Genomic DNA, 19,229 nt, shown 5'->3' on the forward strand with positions numbered 1-19,229 from the left:
GGGTCTAAGATGTGTTTCCTGTAGACAGCATATAGAAGGATCCTGTTTTTTAATCCATTCTGCCAGTCTATGTCTTTTGATTGGGGAATTCAGTCCATTAACATTTAGAGTTATTACTGTTTGGATAATATTTTCCTCTACCATTTTGCCTTTTGTATTATATATATCATATCTGACTTTCCTTCTTTCTACACTTTTCTCCATGCCTCTCTCTTCTGTCTTTTTGTATCTGACTCTAGTGCTTCCTTTAGTATTTCTTGCAGAGCTGGTCTCTTGGTCACAAATTCTCTCAGTGATTTTTTGTCTGAGAATGTTTTAATTTCTCCCTCATTTTTGAAGGACAATTTTGCTGGATATAGGAGTCTTGGCTGGCAGTTTTTCTCTTTTAGTAACTTAAATATATGAATAGCCTTTTTAAATATAAAATTCAAGCTATACATGACCTTTTTATATGATTATCTCAATTATAAAATTTACAGATTTGCTTTTCCAAAATGTTTTAGTATAGTCAGTGACACCTCAAAAATGCTATCTGAGCTATAAAAGCAAGTTAGAAGAAAATAAGCACTTTCATACAAAATGGCAATATTGAGAAAAAGATATTCTTAATTATTAAAAGCATGATTGCCAATGTCAATAGATTTTGCATTTTAAATTAACCGTCTTCATAGAATATTTGAGAATCAAAAAATAGGCAATTTCCTCATAAGTTGCATGGAAAAAATCACTCACAAGGAACATGAGAACACTTATCTGACATGATGTTTTGCCTAATAATTTAACATATAAATATATATGTACAATACACCCCCAACAAACAAACATACAAAATCTCCACCCTTAATATTTTCATACCACACTGTCCTAAGCTTAGTTTCTTGAGACACAATTTGTGCTTTTTCTTTATTATACCTTTAGGAGCAGAATGTACTTAGAAAAGTTTGGGTATACACATTATTCATAATTTCATAGTCTCCATAAAATAATTACTGATATTTCAAAGTAGACCCTGAGCAGATTTTTGTCTTCTGGTATGTACATGGCAATTGATAGCACACTGACCCTGTGGTGGATGGTCAGTGTTGACATTTTGTGTCCGTTGCACATTCATCAGCATTTTAGAGAAATGAAAATTTAGTACTTAATTTTTCCTATTTTTTTTTTAGCTTATTGCCACTGAAAGTTTGTACTGAAAAGTAAAAAGAGGATTGTAAAACAGTATAATACATGCATAGCAGTAGACTGACATCAAACAATAAATGATAAAAACTTTAGGGCTCTTACATACTCTATAGGAGGACTGCTTAGGTTCTATTTCTATTTCTTGCCCATTGCCATGCTCACTTAGGTATAATTTTTACCCTGATGACTAGAGGCCTGGCAGCTTTGTGCATCTCACAGACCATGGCACAACTGGCTGTTGCATTCGAGTTTTGGGCAGAGACTTCTTCCAGGACCACCCAATAATCGGAAGGAGTTAGTTGCCTGAGCGCAGTTTGTTCTCAGCAAGCTCCCCCTGCACCCGTGCTGGAACTGGAGGTGTTAGGTGGGTTGCCTCTGCAAAGGGTCAGCAATAGGGAGTGATCTCAGGCCGTCTTTCAGGTTTAACCAGGTGTTAAAGTGAGAACTCTGTTCACTGCACTTGTGAATGATGACACAGAGGTTTAGGAGAGGGAGGAAGGTCTCTTCCTCACTGCGATCGTTTGTGCTTGAGCATGCTTTCTGCTCACGGGAGAGTCTGGGCGCTTGATTCATAGATGGACTTGTTTTTAGATCACCCCACCAAAGTCCACATCTCAGTCCCATGAGCGCTAACCTTGCCTGATCTTGAGAATCATCTGGGGCCCTCGTTAAAAGCCCAGATTTCTAAGCTCTTCCCTGGAAATTCTGATTCACTGATGCCTGGATCTGTGTGTGTGTGTAATAAGTTGTCTCCAGGTGAGTCTCATGACCCGGCAAGGTTGGGAAACATTGCTTTAGTCAAAGTACTTTTTCTCATCATACGTGAAAATCTAGGAGCAGATTAGAAGCAAAGGGCAAACAGACCCCCAGCTGAAGAAGCAAAATAATTCCCAAAGTCTTCCAGATGTTTCCTTGTTTGGGAAGCCAATTTTGGTTTCATTAACTGCCTTGTTAGGCACTTATGTAATAAGTTACCATGCAGAGATAATGCTGAGACTTATCGTTTAGCTGATCAGGAAAACAATAAAAGAAGAACATAAGAGAGGTGGAGGGAAGAAGGAAAGAAAAAAATCAGATATAATTATATTTAAAAAGTAATTAGGGGGCGGGCAATGGTGGCTCAGTGGCAGAGTTCTTGACTGCCATGCCAGAGACCTGGGTTCGGTTCCAGGTGCCTACCCATACCAAAAAAAAAAAAAAAAGAAAGTAATTAGAAGAGATATTTATGAAATCAATGTAATATCAAAAGTTTCTCTGCTGTATATCCCTATAGAGTTCCTTTCTTGTTCCCACTTCTTGAGTCAATTCTCAGCCTTATTAATAAGTTATGATCTTTTCACTACTTTATAATTCATTGCCTAATTACAGTTAAAGAAGGAGATCAATTATGCGTTCTCAGATTCACACTGTCATGCTCTGCTCCGACATACCTTCTTTCCCATGAAATAGCTGATTTATTAAAGTTTCCATCTCTAACCGATCTACTTAGTTCCTGGTTCAGATATCAAATGTTCAACTAGCAAGTTTGGACAGCATTATCTGAATCGATTTGGTTCCCCATTTTTGGAGTGTGAACAGTGATCTCTTTATTAGTAAGGAATTTATCCAAAGATGGTAGAAGTTTAAAGAGCAAAAGTTCACAGCGTGAGCGATTACCATGATTTCATTATCAGAGAAGGCCATAGCAACATATTGTCTGCATAAAATAAGTATTTGTTACCCAAATAGAATTTGCCAGGTGTCAAATTTTTGTGAAATACTCCAAATATTATCACCACTGAAATATCCTATTTTTCCCCCCTAGATGCAGCTTTTAAAACCAATCGTAGGATTGTTTTACAGTGGATGAACAGAGATGGAACACATAGATTTTGGCACCTTCTCTGTGGCACCTGTTCAAACCACAACACAGAAGTCCTGCAGTCTTGAATTTCAGTTGTATTTGAAGGCTGCATCAATGGGTCTTCTACCCCACGTAATCTTAGATGTGGAATTCCCATGACATTTTATCTTGATCTTCTCTTTATTAATACTCTTATCAATACTCCTTGTCTCTCTTACACATACAGTACTATTCACACATAGAAAGACAAAGAGTGAATACAAAGAACACTTTGCTATTTTTAAAAAAATTCTCCACTTTTTGTTGACATCTACCTGGCACCTTAGAATTCCACTGTCAGTATCACCTGACCTTTCATCCTCCCTTCCTGGACTGTTGTTTGTAGCGCATTTGATGAATTACTGCCCATAACAGTGTGTTAGGCATTCCTCCTGTTGTTTGATAGTGAGAATCCACTAGAAAGATTGGATAGCTGCCACTTCAAAGGGCAAAGAACAGAAGCCTGTAGAAATGGCACACAGGACTGATACACTTTGATTATCATGATCTCCAAGGAAGAAGTTCGGTAGCAGAGACAGCGAAAGAGGAATTAATTTGGAGAGTGGTGGGGATGGGTGGTTTCGGGTAACCAGGAGGTGGAAAGGAATTTGTCAGAAACAACACACATCTGAGGTTAGATGTTGAGTGGTTGGGGACATTAAGGTGGTGACAAAAGACCATTGAAGGCAAAACTCGCTTGCTTCATAATTTTCTCCTGGTACCAAGTTCCTCTTTTAATTAATAACACTTTCAAGGCACAGCCCAAAATGCACAGAATTGAGCAAGAGATGATTAATACCATGAGGTTTGGAAGTGAGTTCTGAGTTCAGCATTACTGGTTATATGACATCTGTCAAGTCACCCAATTTCTCTCAGTCCTAGTTCCCTTATGCGTGAAATAGAGATAGAGCTTCCTGTTACATAGGATCACTGCTACAATGAAATACGGTGATGTCTATAAAACACTGGGCAAAGCTGCCCATCGAAAACACTAAAGAAGTGGGACGATTCTTATTTCTGTTATTATTGTTTTTAGGCAGTGAATGGGCTTGTGAACCACCACACCGCCCTTTTGCTAATTTAAAGGCATCCAAGTTTCTAACCAGCCCAGTACAGAGTGTTTTCCTGCAGTGTGTGTTCCTGCACTGTGAATAAACTCATGCACCATCAGTAAATAGGGAAATGCTGCCAGCATATTGAGACAGCCATGTTAGTTCATACATAAATTTTCTTGGACAAAGGAAGGTGGAAAAACAGGAATGGAATTATAACCTTCTGCAGGAAAGAAAAAAAAACTCTTTTCTTGGCCACTCCATTGGTAGAAGATACCCTGATTTTCTTATGTTTTAAGAAATCAGGAACAAGTCCTTGCATTTAGGGTTGTTTCCTCCCTGCAAGATGTGGACTCACTGCTCTGTACAACTTGGGGTTCGGAATGGGTTGTGCTGTCTCCCAACCCCACCTTCCCAGCAGCCAGCCTCCTCCTGAACCCAGCTCCTGCAAGCTCTGATCCAGCGCAAGTGTTCCTGCCATTTTCACTATATTGCTTTTAGACACTTTTAACATCAGCCACCTGGAAAATGCATGATAACTTCCCCAGGTTCAAAAATTGCTTTTGTTAGTGGTCTAATTACAAAGCATTGACTGTTTTGCTTCCACCCTGCCTTTTATTTGTAAGCCCTGTTATTTTTTTTCATAAGCCCTGCACAGTTTTACAGAATGTGGGTTTTTTTTCAGGCCCGCATATAGGTTTTGTTTGAAAAATGCCTCAAGTGTGGTAGGACCTAACAGGAGAAATTGAGGAATTAATTTATCAAACACTCATAACAAACTAATCCAAGAGTGATCCTGCATACCCCAGTTGAAGATATTCTCTCCAGATCATTTGTTAATATCAATGTTTGAGGTGGGGGTAGAAAGCAGTTAGAAGAAGTGGGAAGAGATTGCAGAGAATCATCAGCAAAAATGGAAAGTGCATCACCTACTGCCTTTCTAAAAAGCAACCATAAATCCTGAAAACATTTTATTCTCTTTTGCAATAGCATACCTCCCCCCCCCCCCCACAGAAATTCTTTCCAGTTGACTTTTTGATTTGAAGGTTTATGGGTCATTCACAAAGTACAGCTAGTGTGTGTGGGGGTGTGTTTCTATTATAACTTGGCTCAACTAAAAATAAAGAGGGGTTGGCGTCTACAAATTCCCTGGGTAGCTGAGGGGCTGGACATGGAGCATGTGATTTAGTGGCCGCCCCTGCTATTAAGAGTGCCCTGCCAAGGGTCAGTGTCCTCAAGAATACAGCAGTTTCAATGAAGATGACATATAGGGCCTTCCACAGCCTTTGGTATTTCTACTTTGTTGGACTTTTATTTTTGATCCAAAAGACATTCAGAAGTTACAGATACGACTGTCGACAACTTCCAAAAGAGGACCTTTTAAAGAGTTAGCAAAGTGAAGTATAAAATAATGTCCTCAGCATGTTCCTTCTTCAGGATTTTGGTCCTTGCTTTCTCTCTGCCTAGAGTCTACTTTCCACAGATATCTCTGAGGGTTACTGGTGAGACACTCTTTGACCGCTGTTGGGGTTGAACCATGTGGCTCATAATGACATATTCACATCCTAATCCCGAGATCCTATTCAGATGAGGTCAAATTGAAATAGGGTAGGACTTAATTCATATGGCTGAAGTCCTTATAAACAAAGGAAACTGGACACGGAAGTAGAAGGCAGGAGAGAGAGAGAGAGTGAAGGCAGGGATGCATCTCCAAGCCAAGAAATCCCAAGCCTTGTGGCAAGTCAGCTCCAGAATGCTACAGACTCTGGGAGAAAGCACAGACTGCCAAGATGTCAATTTTGGATTTTCAACCTCTAAAACCATGAGATGAGGAATTCCTGTTCCTTAAGTGTGTCCTGTGTGTGTGCTGGTTTGAAGCTACCATGTATCCCAGAAGAGCCCTATTGTTTAATCCTCATTCAATCTTGCTGGGTGGGATCTTCTGATTAAGTTGTTTGCATGGAGATGTGACCCACCCAATTGTGGGAGGGAATTTTAGATTAGATCGTTTGCATGGAGATGCATCTCCATCCATTCAAGGTGGTGTTGCTTACTGAAGCCCTTTCAGAAAGAACCATTTTGAAAAAAATTTGAGAGCCCACACAGCCAGAGACCTTTAGAGATGAAGAAGGAAAATGCCTCCCAGAGAGCTTCATGAAACAGGAAGCCGGGAGAAAAAGCTAGCAGACATTGCCATGAGCCCTCCCAGCTGAGAGAGATACCTTGAACTTCATCGGCCTTTCTTGAGTGAAGTTAACTTCTTATTGGTGCCTTAATTTGGACATTTTCATAGCCTTAGAACTGTAAACTTGCAACTTAATAAATTCCCCTTTTAAAAAGCCGTTCTGCTTCTGGTATATCGCATATACCAGAAACTTTCAAAGCTAGAACAGTGTGGTATTTGTCATAGCATCTCTGGAAAACTAAGATAGTTCTGTCTTCCCTTGGGGACTTCCCATCTTCTTTCCTGATTTATTTCTCTTCAGAACATTACCGACAAATAACCTGCTCTGTGTTTAGCTTGTTTATTGCCAGCAATTGGTTCTAACAGAAAAGCTTGAAGGATCTGAACACACGTAAATTAAAAAGTTCGTATTGGGTGAAAAAGACACTTATTACCAGGAGAAAGAAAGGGACAGATAGAAAAGACCTGAGAGACGAAAAGAAGCAGAGACAAAAAGAGATAGAAAAGAGAAATAGGGCGGGCCATGGTGGCTCAGCAGGCAAGAACGCTTGCCTGCCATGCCAGAGGACCCGGGTTCGTTTCCTGGTGCCTGCCCATGTGAAGAAAAAAAAAAAAAAAAAGAAAAGAGAAATAATTGAAGAAAATAGTTTTATTTGCAAGCCTTGTTCAGGACCTTCTCTATTGCAATCCAGGGCCATACCAGGACCAGGATTCATTCATGAGAAGGCGGCAGAAGGTGAGCATAAAGTAAAAGCCAGTCTTTGCTTCCTAGGTATTTAAAAAGCTACACTCTTTCCCGCTCTAGGGACACTGCAAAATACAGTTTAACATAATTTAACATGTAGGATGTCCTGACTTTAGAGCATGCATGAAATCAGAGAACTTCACAAATCAGCTAAGGACAAGTTGGGCTACGAAAAAATTTAAAGAGTTGCACTTGAAAAATGTATTAACTCATAAAAACGTATTAGCATAACACCATGGATGAATCTCCAGTGCATTATGCTAGGTGAAAGAAGCCAGACTCAAAAGGCTATGTACTATATGCTTCCATTTACATGACTGTTGGAACCAGGTTCGACTTTGTGGACAGAAAACAGACCAGTGGTTAATACGACTCTGGGAGCTGTGGTTATTGGTCACCAAGACTGGAAAGGAGCATGGGGGGTTTGTATGCATTTGTCAAGACTCATAGGACTAGACACTACAAAGGGTGCATTTTATTCTCTATATATTATAGCTCCATAATTTCAAACTACAACTACAACCAAAAACAAACATTTTTTAAATGATACCAACTAAATCAGAATGTTTGCTTAACACACGAATTTATTAGGGGTCCTATTGGGTCATCCTTGTGAGGTGAACCTACAGGCTTGGCACAGGGTGATGGGAAGTCCTACTTTGAAATCTATATCCTTCTATACTTCTTGGATATTGTGCCATACATTTGGTCTTCTCATTCAAACATGCTAAAATAACAACAACAAAAGATTGTATGTGTGTGTGTGTGTTCTATGTTTCATTGATTCTAAATACAAATGTGAAAACATTTTAACATTTCTGAACTCAGAATTCCTCTTAGAATTGGTGCTATGTCACAGTTTCTTCTTTCTTAATGGGACATAAAACACTGATGTGTCTTATAATAAATGGTGACCTAGGCTTTTTAAAAATGAAGTGTTTCCTAGAATTAGTTGGGAGTTCTCTTTTTGAAAATGTGTTAAAACTCTAAGAAAAGTTTTAGAAAGACTGAACGATCACCCGAAACACTTCAACACAAAACACCCCTTAAGCAAATATTCACATAAAATAACAAAGTAAATAGCAAATCAAAGAGTAGAGAAGTGCTCTTCTCTTCAGTCTGGACAGAAAATATCTGAGAGTCCAATAATACAAGAAAACCAGATTGTCTGCCTAACACAGCTCAAGTGGTAGGAATCAGATTTTTCCTGTCAGAAGGAAAGAAATGTCGAGGCAGAATCCTTCATAGGTCAGAAGGGTGGTTTACAAACAAGGATATGTAGAGGGATAAAAAAAGAGCAATGAGGGTGGGCCATGGTGGCTCAGCAGGCAAGAGTGCTTGCCTGCTATGCCTGAGGGCCTGGGTTTGATTCGTGCCTACCCATGTTAAAAAAAAAAAAAAAGAAAAGAAAAAAAAAGAGCAATGATTCTGGAAAGCTACAGAGAATTTATACCTAAGTATATACTTTTAACTCACCAATGACAAAAGACTGGAATAAAGGCAAGTTTTCAAGAGGCTTGGATGCACCAAATTCAGAATTAAAAGACGATCATGAATTTTACACACAGCTGCAGATCGAGACAAGTTTCAGAGGAAGTTACCATCCAGTGGTTCTTAACCTTGAAAGACTGAGCAGAATGAGGATTAATCACTGAATAGAAGACATGAAGTAAGAAGGCTTCCAAATTCATATGGGCATTTGTGTTACTTTATATTTTAATTTATCCCAGAGCCTTCTTTTATCATGTATGATAGGCCTAGAAATTTTAATATATGTATGGTCCCATTCTTTCCTACCTTATTGCTTGCTAAAATATTTCTGGCTTTGCTTGTCCCTATTATATTCCTAACTGGCCCTCTGCCATTTCCATATGGATTTGGGGAGGTTCTGAGATTTGGAGGCAGGATGAAAGATTATGGGGAGGAAAGATAAGAGGTGCTTAAGGTATAGGGAATCTCATAGGAGATTTAAAAAAAGGGATGCTATTGCAGTGTGGGCTCTGCATATTCTTCACATTAAAATAAAGAATTTAGATAATTTAAACATTTCCGTGAGGTTGGTGGAATACATTTTTCTGACCTCCCCATTACTCTGAGTGTGCATCACACATTTTATGGATTCCCAACAGATTATACTGGTGCTTACTTTCTCAACTCTGGATTAAAGTGACCACCCTAGACCTAGGCCAAGAATGGTTTTCATCGTGGTAAGCAGGCTGCTGGAATGGCTTTGCCAAAAGTTAAGGTCAATTAAACCCAGCCTCTGATGGTTTTTGGAATAATCCTGTAGAGTTAAAGAGATATCCTGAGGACAAATAATAGTTGTTGTTGCAATTAATGGTAGAATGTACTGTTCAGGTTTGGGGGAATAAGTCAGAAAAGTGAACTATGAGTAGGCTATTTGAGTTTCATATGATGAAGCTAATTTAAATCCTCATTTGAGAACAGCTGAATTGAAAATTAGTTTTCACACAACATCTTCCAACACTCAGGTTCTTAAAATATTGAAGTCCTTTGAGGCCAAGAGAAGGTGGATGCTCTGCTCCCAAGACTGGTTGAAAGCTACTGTCTTGGTGTACCAGATAACAGAACTGTGGTTGTGGAACCTAAAGTTTTCCAGAAACCTACAACCTCCAGATGGGTCCCTGGACCAGATAAGTCCTGAAATGCAGAGAGGCCCAGCCCTTCCAGGACACCAGCTAGTTCCATCCCCTATACCATATTATCAAAAGCCCCTTCCAACTTGAAAAAGTTGGAATGGCCATAGCACAAATATCCCTAAAGAGTGGAAGAAAGATGGTGATGGTGGAGTTATACAGAGAAGGTCAGGTTTAACAAATGTGTATGAGTGCTGAATCATTATATTGATTTTTCTTTTAATCCCCAGTGTCTGGGAGCAGCCAGTAGTAAAAACCTATGTCGAACTGTAAACTCTGTAATCTGTTCTATAACAAGCTGTTGCCATATGCTTTGAAATTTATTGGTTTTTTTGTATATATGTTATTTTTCACAAAAAGAAAAGTGATGATGATTTAAAGAACAGTAATAAATACAATAAAATGGTTGGTAGATCTTTGTACAAATGACTGGAGAACAAGAAGAAATATGGCTAGAATATGCCCCCTTGCCCCAACCAGAGTTGGTATGAGGATGGGAAGGCTTGGGAGCAACCAGTTAACCAGGTGCTACCATTCATTTGAGGGTTTGTTGGACCTGATCTTAAGGATCACACGTAGACCTTAAATTGTGGCTTAAATTTGAAAAGGCCAATCAAGAGAGAATGAAACATAACCAATTCTTGAATATTAAGGGATGAATTATAGATACACAAATTAGTTGGGTGAGGGTGACTCCAATCAAAGCAGTTCTGCCACTGCTAATGAAGGAGATCCCTACTGCCCCGTAACCACTGCTGGATAATGGGATTTTGGCTGTGTTTTATATCTTAACCACAATTTAGAGATGTCAGTGACCACCAGGTCATCCTTCCCATTACCCTAGAGAGCAGGAAGTCTATGAGTAGAGAAGAAGAGAATTAGCGGAGGTTAGAAGAGGTTTTACCAAGATGGGGCCTTTGAGTTGAAACTTAAAGAATGAGCAGCAGAGGTAGAAAATGTGGAGAGAAGTGTTCCAGGTGTAGGAAACTGCATTTCCTAGGACATCAATTGGTAACTGTGTGTGTTAGAGTACATGGAGCTATCGTGTGTGTGTGTGTGTGTGTGTGTGTGTAGGTGTGTGGACTGTCATTTTCTATTTTAGAGCATAAAAGTGATGGAGGAATAGGGATAGTGAGGGTAGTTCAGGGAGACTCTGGAAGTTGTAAAAAGGAATGAAGTTCTGATACATGCGGCAATGTGGATGAACCTTGAAGATCTCCATGCATCTGCAAAAGGACAGATTTTATATGATCTCACAGATATGAAATAACTAGAATAAGCAAATTCATAGAGTCAGGACCTAGCATATTGGTTACCAGGGGTTGGGGTGGAGATAAAGAATAAATGCACAGAGTTGATATTTGGGACAATGAAAAATTTTCATAGTAATGGTGATGGTAGCACAACATTGCAAACCTGTTTAACAGCACTGAATTATATATATGAAGGTGAGTCAAAGCGAAATGCTAGGTTGCATATATATTAATAGAATAAAATTTTTTTAAAAATCTGTGGAACTGCACACAACTCAAACAGTGAACCCCAACTAAACCAGAGACAATAATTAATAGTACAATTATAAAAATGTGCTTTCATCAGTTGTAACAAATGTACCACACCAATGCAAGATGTTATTTTATGGTGGTATATGGTAATCCTGTAGTTCATGCATGATTGTTCCATAAGTCCACAACTCATCTAATTAAAAAAAAATTTTGTTAATGGTGGAGGAATAGAGAGAGTAGTTTAGGGAAATTATGGAAGTCTTTGAATACCATCCAAAGGATCCACATTTTTTTTTATCCCTTCTCTGACACACCTCTCCTGAAAGAAAAGTACATAGTCAATATATTGCTTATGTAGAATGAGATAGAACAGTCAAGGGTGATTGAACCCCTAAGATAACGCAGAGCAATAAAACTTATTTGTGTCTATGACTGTAATGCCAGAGACTAAGATGCACAGGATAAAAACAACACCTGTCGTAGGCCAATTCCTAACTGTGGCCACTTTCTAGACTCCCCTGTATTTTTCCCTGGAGATAATTGAAATTAACAGTGACTCATCAACCATCAAAGGGATTCACAGGCTTCACCATGATGAACCATTAATGAAAGCTTCTCTGTTTAGGCTTCAAGTTGATTTTTTAAATTGTACTTGACTCTCAGGTATTCTAATATCAAGCAAAAAATCCTCATTTTCCCTAAAAGAGAAATCCCACCATCTGACTGGTTTAATTCCAATATAATTTTGGAAAATTTATGAAGAGTTAGAAATAAAGAAGAAGCATCCGTTTCTAGTGGATCAGAGTATGAAAAAGTAAACAGTTTGATTTTATTTGGGGCTAAATGGTTTTGTTTCTCCAAATTGGTTTATTTGAATCTTCTATTCCAACAAAGACAATGAGTCCATGTGAAATCAGGTCCTTAGTACAAAATTGTTCCATTTGATGCCACTTCCAATTTTGTGGGGTGGTTCTATGAGATTTAGATGAGATGTTGACTATTAAATCATTTGGCATATTTCCTTGATACTAAACAGCAATTTCAATAAACATTCATGCTATCAAAATTTGAACTCCAAACTAAATACTTTGAATAGATGGGTTCATCAGAGCTACAACACTGGCCTGTAAGTAGAATCATTCCCATTTCACTGAATTTCACAAAAGTGGGGCTGCCAACACAACCACCACAGATTCAGAGCAACAGTGGAATTTTGCTGGGTTTACTTTAAAAGCTTCAGGTGGTGAAAAAGGCCCTACATTTGGGTTCAAGAAATCTATATTCTGATTCTAACCCTGTTACTTAACTCCTCTGAGCCTCAGTTCTTTCAGGTATAAATGGGGTTATAACATGTGTTCTGCTTCTTTTCCCCAGATGACTGCGAGGAGGGAAAATGTAGCAAGAGCAAACATCAAAGCTCCAGATAAATGTATTTCCTCACTCATCCATTCACTCAACAATCGTGTGAAGGCACTGTGCTAGGCCCCAGAGCTACAAATTCATAACCACCAGGAAAGAAGTTTCTGGATTGAAATTCAGTTTGCCTTGTTGAGTGGGCAATACCATCAACTCTGTTGGATTTCTTTTCAGGACTCAGCGTTTGTAAACAAAATAGAATATTTTGGAAAGTTCTGGTTCTGTCATCTCTGACTACAGAATGCATGCAGGAGACAAAACAAGCAAAAATGAGTTAGTAGAACACAGCCTGGTTGGAAGAAATCCTGGTTGTCAAGAGGGTGAAAGACAGCAGGCATTGCTTCTCTATAACAGAAAGAAAACATGCCCTCCACGAGCTAAGTCCTACAAAACCCATGCCAATTCTTTCTCTCTATGTATTGTGTATTTGGACGTGTGATTAGCCAATCGGGCATCATGTCCTGTATTTACTGGATGGTGGAGGGGTACCTGCAAGCTCTGGGGTGCTCTCTGCAGAGGTTAGCCTTTGTGGTCCGTGGCCCCTCTTGAACCCTTCCCTTTCCTCTCATTCAGAATACATGCTTTTCCATGTACAGGATCAGTTTTCTGATTTTTGCGCTGGCCTTAGAGGGAGAAAAATCACCATTGCAGTGAGCATGGCTATGGCTACCTTAACAGGGAACAGAATCTTTGTTTGGAGGGCATGTGAACAGTCACCCTGAGCTTGGAGTTCCATGTTCTGTGGTTGCCACTTGAAATTCTTAATAATTTTATCATAGAATTTGTGTTTTGTAAATGAAGTCTGAAGGGACAATGGAGTATGTGCCGGGGCTGGGAGCCTCGACTCACCCATGGTCCCACCTCCCACTGCATGTCTGAGACAGGTTCTTGGCCTCCTGTTGAAGTGAGACCACAGTGCTATCGGTCTCTGTCTCAGGCATGGCCCCAAAGCAGAGAGCAGGCAGGCTGTAGGTCAAGGAGCTCACAGTAATTGTGATAGATGGGCCATTAGAGACCATTCTCACTCCCCACCTCTGAATCCCAAACACAAGCCCCTCAAATTTTTAGGCAAAACTAGGGAGAAAGAAAAAGTCACAGTGGTGGCTGAAAATGATTTCCTAGCCTGCCCAGGGGAATGAGGAGGGAGCTGGTCAGTTTTAAGTGGTTTCAAAGGTATTTCTTGGCTGCTTGAATTGGTAGACTCTTTCATACTCAACACAGGATAATAACTAGCATTTAATGAATGCTTTCAGTGTGCCACGCAAGGTGAAGTACTTTGCATGAATATCTCACTTAATCCTCACTACTGTGGGATCCAAACTCTGTGTGTTTGGTAGTTTTATTTTCCTCATTCTGCAGATGAAGAAAACGAGGCCTATAGAGTTTGCATCTTTGCTCAGGTTAGATCTGAGCCCCAGTCAGTCAACTCCAAAGCATTTCTCTAAGTCTAGTGGGTGAAATAATTAGAGAACCACACATAAAAGTATATACATAAGATTTAAATTAAATTCAGTGTGGGCGGTACGACGGTGGCTCATCAGGCAGAATTCTCACCTTCCATGCCAGACAGCTGGGTTCATTTTCCGGAGCCTGCCCACATAAAAATAAGTAAATAAAATATATAAATAAATAAATTCAGTGTCAGCCTATTAATTAATACTGAGTACTTCAGAAGTAAGAGAGATCAACGGAAGTTCCATGGTGGAACATAAGTACAATAAGGGAATTGTGGTAGTTAGATTCAGTTGTCAACTTGGCCAGGTGAACGTCCCTAGTTTTGTTGCTGCGGCCATGAGTCAATGTTACGTGAACCTCATCTGTTGCTAATTACATCTGCAGTTGGTTAGGAGGTGTGCCTGCTGCAATGAATGACGTTTGACTTAATTGGCTGGTGCTTAAATGAGAGAGCACAACGTAGCACAGCCTAAGCAGCTCAGCAGCACTTGCAGCTTAGCCCAGGCCTTTGGAGATACAGAGAGAAGTAACCCTGGGGAAAGTTGTTGGAAATCAGGGGCCTGGAGAGAAGGTCACCAGAGACCATCCTGTGCCTTCCCACGTAAGAAAGAACCTCAGTGGAAAGTTAGCTGCCTTTCCTCTGAAGAACTAACAAAATAAATCCCCTTTTATTAAAAGCCAATCCGTTTCTGGTGTGTTGCATTCCAGCAGCTAACAAACTAGAACAGGAATCTTTGTTGATTTTGTTCAACAATCTACCATAATTGCCTAGAACAGAGGCTCTTAACACATAGGAGAGCTTACTAAATATTTGATGAATGAATGAATGAATGATCAACAGGGGCTTTGAATTCTGCCTTATATTATAGGAGGACTTTGGAGAATTAGAAGGGAAAAGGAAAACTATTCTAAATTGGTGTAAAGACCACTTTTCCAAGTCCCCTTGGGAAATGATCAGGGATCTGCATGAATGAATATTATTTGATACCATTCCAAAATGTGCTCTGGAGATCCTGATTCGTCCTCCTTGTCCAAGCCCTGATCTCTTCATTGAAGGAGCAGGAATTCTTTTTCTCTGTTGCTAGATTGCAGATGGACATTAATGGTCAGGTTCATTGTGTCAGCTTGGCCAGGTGGTGGTGCCCAGTTGTCTGGTCAAGCAAGCACTGGCTTAGTTGTTGCTGTGAGGACACTTCACGGATTTAAATCATGAGCACACTGACTGCATGCATGGCTGATTACATCTGCAGTTAGCTAAGAAGAGTGTATCCTGCAGTAAGTGATGCTTACTCCATTTATCTGAAGGCTTTTAAGGAGAGTTCAGAAGAGAGAATCTCTCTTTCCTCTTCATCCAGCCAGCTTTTCCTGGAGAGTTCATTGAGAACTTTCACTGAAGCTGCGAGTTCGCAGCCTGCTCTACAGATTTTGAACTCTTACATCCCCATGGTTGCATGAGACACTTTTATAAATCTTATATTTACAGATGTCTTCCGTTAGTTTTTGTTTCTCTAGAGACCCCCGATTAATGCAAACACCATTAGCACAAGTCGTATTTTGGGAAAAATAAAGAAGAGATAAGCTGAGGGAAATACCTGGATTAAAGAAGACAAATCCATATATTTAGCATAGACATATTCTGGTATCCTTAAGCATCTAATTGCTTGTTATGTCTTCATTAAAGACTTTCAAGGCATTCCAAGGTGAATTATAATGATTAAAAATGGTGCCAAGCAAAAAGTTTTTGAATGTAACTCTCTGAGGAAAAAGAAAAGACTTCTAACATTCTCATGAAGCAGTCTAAGATAACAGAAAATCTATTATAGGGATTTTATAGGGTAGATAAATATATGACAGTCTGAAGTCAAGAGTCTGCACCTTTAAATAAAACTATATAACAATGTAATAATTTATTTCACACATCCTGACAAAGAAGTGGCCTTATTTCTGTTTCATAGCTGGGGCAAGTGAGACACGGAGCATTTACTGGATAGTGGCCATAATTTCACACCTCCTAATGTTTGTTCCCAGGTCTGTGGAGAGGTTATCTGGGGAACAGAAAAAATTGCAGGTGAAATCACCTATTTAAGGCCTACTACAATTTGCATCCGAAATTAATGTTGAAATGAGAAACCAAACCAAACAAAATATTGCTCATCTCCTATGTGAACTGAGTGACCTTGCTTCTTTAACTGGGAAACCTGACATTTTCCCTGCACTATTGCTGGGGAGATAAGATAAATTGGAATTCCTAAGATGGTCTGGGATACTTATCAGTAGGAGCAGCTTCCAGGAAAACGTCTGCTTCATGTCACTTGGAAATTAAGAAGCTATTGAGAGGAGGAAATTTCACTATTTGGCAATAAAAAGATAGCATGTATCATAATATTCTGAGGCATAATATTCAAAGGCGTGTTCAGTGTAAAAGGCATGTTTATCTCCCTAGCAACCTGAGAATCATTAAAATACCATTCCCTGACCCCTTTTCTCCTTAACCACTTTTTGACTGGCCAGTCTGTCTTCCACTGAACGATAGTTAAAAGGTCCACTGTCCTATTTGAGTCCATTGTAATCATTGTTGCTTTTTGGTCCCTTCTTGAAATGTGCATAAACCCCAAGCATTTTGTAGGGCTTTAAGGAACAGGAATGCTATAGTGACAAATCAATGTCTAGGAAATACTTGACATTGACAGTGGATTCTATTCCAATACATAGACCTCAGGGTATCCTCCACCACTGCCCCAGTGGGGCCACCTATTGGAGAAACATTGGCAGTGCCCCAAATAAATACTCAACTTTTGAATTCTTTCCCAACATCAAACTCAGTCCCTAAAGGCAAAGACTCATTTCACTTACTCACTTTCTTAGGACTAAGTACTAAAATTCCAACACATTTTCTTGCAAGATTTCACATTTTTATTGGTCCTGGAGGGGCCAGAAAAGCTACGGAAAGGCCCTTGCTTGTACTACCAGCTTCAAAACCTTTGAGCTGAAATCAGGAAATTTGGAAACGTCAAGTACAGTCATATCAAGGCTATTTTGATATAGAGAGAAATCTTTTGAGTTTGCATTCAGATGTGAATTCTGATGGCCAGATTGAAAGCATTATTTATCTGGAGGAAAATCTACATGGAGGTGAGGGGACATTGCCTATCTTCAGTGAGAATGTGTGGGATGTGTTGCGGATTGATCCTCTAACTCCACTGGACTCACCGCAATGCACATGTAACCATGCCACTCTTCCACTTAAAACCCTTCATTGGTTGGCTATGGCACAAGAGCATATTCATCAAGATTTTGTTAATTGCAAGGAACAAAAACCTAACTTGAAAGGGTTTAGTGAAAGTATATATTTATTGGCTCACATGGCTGAAAATTCCAGGGCATGGGACTGATTCCAGATGGATCCAGAAGTTCAACTAATACTGCCAAGAATGTGTCTATCTCAGGGCGAGGTTTTTAGTGAAGCAAGCCAGGTGCTCAGGGAGCAAAATTTGAGGAGGCTAGGTTGCAGAGTGCTGATCCCGCACTTGTAGGATCCTGAGAGTGAGAGCCTCCTTGCACAACCTTGCCTCCTTCAATTTGCATCGTAGGCACCTTGCTTGTCCCACCCTACTCCAGGCTCAGAAGCCTACCAGCACCTCTGAGTATAGAGCTTCCAGTATAGTAAACTCTCCTCTTCCTAGCAACTCCTCTTGTAAAAAATATAAACAAACAAACAAACAAATAAATAAATAAATACCTTTCCCTAGTAATTCCAGGGGGAAGGAAAAAAAGTCCCAGGACTTGTGCTTATTGACTTTGATGAGCCCAGCCAGAGTGTAGCAGAGTCAGTCACTGTTATGTGCCCCTCAGACTATTTCCATTTTCTCCTGGGCATTTAGCCACACCATGTTTCCCAGGTCCCTTGATCTCAGTGGGGCTGCGTGATCAGTTCTGGTTAGTGAAAGGTAACTGGAAGTGAAGCACATCTCTTCAGGGTCTGTATGTTCAGACTTCTCTAGTGAGCTCCATGTTCCCTCCCTCTCAACACTGACTGGCTAGGTTCAAAGGATTCAACAGGAGACCCCAACATCCCAGAGGACTCTGAGTCCCATATAATCTGACAGAGCCATTAGACATACACAGCCTGGAGTGCTGAGTCACCGCTTGGAGGAAACTGCCCAGAAAACACATTTATATGTGCACTGGATTTTCCTTGAGAACAAAAGCGACCACTGAGATTTTGGGGGTTGTTACTTAAACAGCTAGTGTTACTTGTCCTGAATAATCTGCTGGCCACATACTTATTCCTGAACACATTATGGTTGCCGGAAAAAATGGAATGTTCTGATTTGCTAGGCAAGGTCCATGTGCTCAGATTTGGAGCCCTGAATTAGGTAGAGCCTTATCCCAAACCACAAAGATATAGAGCGGTGAAAGAGCAATTCCTTAAAGGAAAATGATGATGTTTTTACCAGAATAAGATAGACAAACAAAGCCAGATGTCCACTATAACCTGCACAGACCTCTCCAGGCTTATCTCCATGATGTCGTGCTTTACAAATGCCCAACATTTTGAAGTTTCCTCAACATTCTATGCTATTCTTATGTGTGCTCTTGCTACCTGCCAATTTTCTTTTCTTTCACTTGTTTTCTCTGCCTCTCTTCCTCTTATGCTTCTTTTACCTTCCTCTGGAAATTCCTAATTCATCCTTTAAAACTTAGTTCAAATATTCCCTTCTACAGGAAGTTTCTTCATATCTGAGGCCGGTTCTGTGCCCTCCTCTTTAGCTCATGGGACCCTCCACATTTCTCTTTCATTTCCTTCCCTCATTTTTTTATGAATTATTCAACTGTGAAATCCTCAAAGTAGAGGTGAGGCAGGTATTCATTTTGATCCCAATACCTAACACAAAGCTCACACACGGTTTAACTGTTCGGATGAATGAAGAAATAAATTAGTTCAATTATCCAACCCTTGACTAAACTCAACTCTCATATCATTAAGGAAGTAAGATGTTTAGTAATCAGAAAGAATCAGAAACTTGGATGTTTTTTGAACCCTTTGTCTATTTTACACATCTTATTGGGTTAATGAATCTAAAAGACTAATATTTTAATGTGATAAGGCACTTATAACTTATAATGTGATAAGGCACTTATACACAAAA

Source organism: Tamandua tetradactyla, chromosome 2 (assembly GCF_023851605.1).
Source record: "Tamandua tetradactyla isolate mTamTet1 chromosome 2, mTamTet1.pri, whole genome shotgun sequence".
Lineage (NCBI taxonomy): Eukaryota > Metazoa > Chordata > Mammalia > Pilosa > Myrmecophagidae > Tamandua > Tamandua tetradactyla.